The sequence below is a fragment of the Elephantulus edwardii genome, unplaced genomic scaffold (assembly GCF_000299155.1).
Source record: "Elephantulus edwardii isolate Elephantulus edwardi_28Jun2011 unplaced genomic scaffold, EleEdw1.0 scaffold00069, whole genome shotgun sequence".
Classification (NCBI taxonomy): domain Eukaryota; kingdom Metazoa; phylum Chordata; class Mammalia; order Macroscelidea; family Macroscelididae; genus Elephantulus; species Elephantulus edwardii.
This window is the reverse complement of record NW_006399819.1, coordinates 15,240,471-15,245,679: the sequence shown is the minus strand read 5'-3', so window position 1 is coordinate 15,245,679 and position 5,209 is coordinate 15,240,471. Positions and strand designations below refer to the sequence as shown.

General features: G+C 38.1%; 1 pseudogene; it reads left to right on the top strand.

Annotated features, from left to right (window-relative positions):
* The first annotated feature begins 274 nt into the window (after positions 1-274).
* On the top strand, positions 275-716 carry LOC102844344 (annotated as a pseudogene).
* Positions 717-5,209: the final 4,493 nt, after the last annotated feature.

Genomic DNA, 5,209 nt, shown 5'->3' with positions numbered 1-5,209 from the left:
CTGTTTGCTTTTCTAGCAGTCCATGGTATTCTCAATACTCTTCTCCAGCACCACACAGCTCAAAGGCATCAATTCTCCTTCTATCCTCCTTGGTCATTGTCCAACTCTCTGATGCATAACAAGTGATTGCAAAAACCATGGTCTGTATCAGACGCACCTTAGTCTCCAGAGAGACACCATTGCTCTTCAGCACTTTGGAGAGGTCCCTAACAGCAGACTTTCCCATGGCAATGCACCTTTTAATTTCCTGGCTGCTGGTGCCAAGACAAGAAAAATGGCAAGAAGCCTCTTATGGGAAGTAAGCAAGGGCTTGTGGTGCTGTGTGCCCTTGGCTTGTGAAAGTTTCTCTTTGAGCGTTTCTGGATTGTCCCCTGTAAGGGTCATCCTCCCACCCCCTAAAGTAATTGATCATTGGGAGGAGAAGAGAGCCCTGTTCAGTATGTATGACAACATCGGGATCCTGGGTAATCTGTAAAAATACCTCAAGGAATTGAAAAAGGGACCCAAATGGCTTCAAGGTTGGAAAGGAAATGAGTTACAGTGTTGTATCAGAAAGAAGAATATGGTTGGGAATCCGATGTTCACTGATGACCTGCACAATCTTAACAGACGTTATCAGCTATCTTTACAAACACTTTAATTGGAAAGCACCAATAGAAGACCGAGAGCCATGGGTCTATCCTCTCAGAAAAGGGAAAGAGTACATTTCTTTATAAGGAAAGGGCCTTGTATATTTTCTGTAATAAAATTGTTTTTTTATAAAAAAATCTAAAAAAAAAAGATGCAAGTCATACTCACTAGGAAACTCCTCTTTTAGTTATTGCTGCTTACATCTGACCATAAAGTGGAAGTCAAACCATATCAACCACGCAACTGAGAATTCTGGCCTAGTCAGATTAACACAAATTTAACTTTCCCAGGAAGGCAGGCATGATTTGGGGTTATTGTTGTTGACCCATTGAGTTGACCCTCTGGTGGGTTTTCAGAGGCAGTTAATCTCTGAAGAGGAAACTGCCTATCCTCCCATGGAGCAGCTGTTGGATTCAAGCCATGGGCCTTGGGATTGCACTGCAGCTTGTTACCACTAGGCCACCCGAGCTCAAGTTAACTCAACTCAAGTTGACACATTTAACTTTCACAAGAAGACAGACAGTTAAGTAAGTTTACTTTTCAAATGAAGGCTGCACAGTGGAGTGGACTTAAGGGGAGGGAATGCATAACAATGAAAGAATTTTTCTTTTACTTTTCTAAGAGTAAACTGGAGGGAGGGGTGGGCAGGGAGAAAAGGGCAACAATGAATGAATGGAAATCTAAAGTCTCTGTAAATTTTCATTAAAATTAATAATAATTTAAATTTTAAAAAATTATAATCCTGCTGTGCAGAGATCCTTGGCCACAGAGCTATCTACAAACAAGAATTTGGGGGTTTTTTGTTTGTTTTACTGTTGATGGTAGAGCTAAGTAAAATGAAATCCATGACAACGTCACTATTTTCTCCATCATCAGTATGCTTTATCGGTCTGTGAGGGATTTTGCCCTTTATGCTGACGTTTAATCTATTCTGAAGGCTGTATAGTCTTTGATCTTCTTTCTTAACTGCTTCAAGACCTCTTAGCTTTCAGTAAGCAAAGCAAAATTGCCCTTTGATCAAGAAAATCATTGTCATTGAATGATTCTGACCTTTTGTCATGTTTATGAGGATGTAAATCTTAGCAGGAGTAGACTCTTTGTCTATGACTGAGTGGTTAGTGGATATTGCTGCAGACTTTTTGGTTAACAGCTAAACATGCCATGTTCTATGTGATCAGAATATCTAGAAAATGTTAATACACAATAAAATGGAATACTTTCAGGAAGAAAACATGAATAAAGTTATAGAGTTTATCTTTCAATATGACTTTTCTAGGGAGCTCAGGTGGCTAGTGGCAAGAAGCTGTGCTGCATTCCTAAAGTGAAGCGGTTAGAATCCACCTGCTGCTCCGTGGGAGAAGGATGGGCAATGCAATTAATTGCCTCTGAAAACCCACCAGAAGGTCAGCTATGAGTTGGTTCTGACTGGATACATAACAACAACATGCAGATGAATGAGAGTATGTGAATAGGGGAGTGTTGGCCTATCCACAAAGGGATTGGCTATCTACCATTCCACAAGGAGCATGTCCAGTCTCAAAAATCTACAAAAGGATAGGCTAGTCTCATCGATAAACTGAAGAGCTCTAGCTACAGAGATAGAATTCCTCCCTGCCAGAAAAGATGGAATTCTTCCCTCACCAGAAGAGGAAGGTGAACTCCAGCAACCTGGTGAAATGTAGAACATGCTTTGGAACAGCATCTATAGCGATGGCTGAACTAGAGAGTTGATGTGAGGCAGGACTTTGGGGTGGAGGAGAGCCAATATTGGCAGGACTGAGAAATTTGCTGTACAACTAGGGAATGGAAAAGCCAATACCAGCAGAATTGAGACTTTGGCAACACTTAAAGCCACAAAGCTCAAGGCTGAGGTACCTGCGGGCACATATTGGGAGCTCTCTTGACTGTATGCTGTTATTAATCTGAATTATAACCTTTGACTTCCTCAATATGGCGCTGTGTGGTATGTGAGCTATCACATCAGAATTTGAACCTAACAAAGCAGTATGATTAGTGTTGAGGTGAGTAGAAAGAGGCCTGGGAGTCTGGGGAGCATATCTGACCTCATGGGAATTGGTTTTTGGTTATTGATGCTCTAGGTGGGGATAGTTTCTCTCTCTGAAGTTGGGAAAGGTCAGGTAGGACACACGCCATGTGACTGTTGCCCTTTTTACAAAAGTATATGGGAATAGATCATAATGATTAGTAGATGTATATGTTAAGACAAAAACCTGAGAAACTGGACTATATGAAAAATAATTGAACATTGGAATAGAAGACTCATGAAAAATATAAAATATGTAGATAACATAATCTTGCTTCCTGAAAGGGAAGAGGACTTGAAAGACTTTCTGATGAAGATTAAAGATGATAGCCTTCAGTATTAACACACTTCACCTATGAATCAATAAGCAATGTCATAATAAATGAACAAAAGATTGAAATTGTCAAGTCTTTAATCGATCTTGAATGCCATGTAAACAGCAGTCAAGAATTCAAATAATGTTTTACACTAGTAACTCTGCTGCAGTAGGTTTCTTTGAAGCATTTAAACACAATGATGTCGCTCTGAGGGTAAAGGTGTGCCCAAGTCACAGTAATTTCAGTTGCCTCATATGCATATGAAAGCTGAGCAATAATAATTAAGGATGTGCAAGAATTACTGATGCTTTGGAATTATGCTGGTAAAGATTGTGGAATATACCATAGACTTATAGATGAACAAATCTAAATCTGTCTTGGAGGAATTGCAATTGAGTTGCTTCTTTGAAGCAAGTAAAACAGGGTTCAGCAACAAGGGGGAAGGCTCTTAATGAAGTGGATTGACACAACGGCTGCAATAATAGGCTTCAACACAGCAAGAGCAGTGAGTTTTATATGACGAGATAGTGTTACCTGATAACATTAAGAAATCACTTGGTATGATTTTTTTACTTTAAATTTGAGTACTTTATACTCATTTTCAGCATTTATTTTAAGTGTTATTTTTCTATGTCTGATAAGTTTGTTTTGGATATTTTTCCTCTGGTTCATTGTTCCTTTTTAATTTTTATTATATTAGTTCAAATACATTGAAAAATTCAAATACATTGTTTTCCAGAACAGATTCTTCCAATTTCCCTTCTCCCTCCCACCCATCAAACTGTACAACCCCATGATTAATCCCCCATCCCCCTGCACATCCTCATCCCCCTGCTTCCACCTCCCCCCAACTTGGATCCTCATGCTTATTCTACAATAATGGCTTTATACAATATTTTTCCTTGTGGGACCCTGTTAGTTCATTCAGCATAATGCTATCTACTCCCTCCAAATTTAGGTAAAAATTTACAAAAACATTGCTCCTGTCTACTATGTAGTATTCCATTGTGTGAATGTACCAAAATTTCTCAATCCATGCTTTTGTGGTGGGAAATCTGGGTTGTTTCCATTTTCTTGTAATGGTGAATCATGCTGCTATGAACATTGGTTTATAAGTCTCCGTTTCTGCCTCGGTTCTCATTTTCTCACAGTACATTCCAAGTAGTGGAATAACTGGGTCATATGGAATTTCTATGTTCAGCTTTTTGAGGATGTCTGATAGTATTTTATAAATAATTCACACATCATTATACATAAATTTATTTGGCCTATATCGTTGTTAATAGTAATGAATAGATATTTACAGATATTCTAACAAATATAAGGAAATTCCGAAGTTGAAATGAACTCAGTGATAATGAAATTAACTAAGGCAGAGCTTGCAAAGAGATATCTAGTCTTACACATTATGAAGCACAATGACATCTTGGATAAACTTAACAAGTAACTGAAATCAAAAGGACAATTTGCTATGTGTTGGAAGTTTTACTCTAATTTTATCAAATCCACACTTCAAAAATAGACAGCTGTGAAGTTTGCCATCATCTTATCCAACTGAGTTTTGAGTTTCAAAAACTAGCAGTAAAAAGTTGCTATATGCAGAATTGGGATGGACCAAAAACAAGTGACATGTTGTGTCCGCATGATGTACCAAAATAGGAGTGCATATCAACAAAAGTGTAACTGACAATTACATATATGCTACTTACATAATAATTCTTTATCAGCCAAGCAAAAGAAATAAAACTAATTCTCATGGCATAAAGATTTAAATAAAATACTAATAACCCCCCAAAAAAGTATATATCTATACAGATTTTACTTTATGTTTAAGTAAAAATTAACCTGAGTATCTTAACTCTGGACTTTAACTGTTGTTATGCATTGGGGAGTTGGAACAAATCCATAGCTGACTCTCCAGCAGGTTTTCAGGGGCAGTTAATCGCACAGGAGGAGATTGCCCATCCTTCTCCAGTGGAGCAGCTGTTGGATTTGAACTACATGCATTCAGGATTGCAGTAAAGCCTCTTACCACTAGGCCACGAGAGCTCCCTTTGGACATAGACTGAATTGCTTCCCCAAATACATGTTTACTTGGCTAGGTTATGATTCTCAGCAGGAAAAAATATCATCCATTGAGGTAGAATTATAAGCAGTTATTTTGAGGCAGAATACAATATACAATATTGTATTCGAGTCAATCTTTTGTGAGAAATTA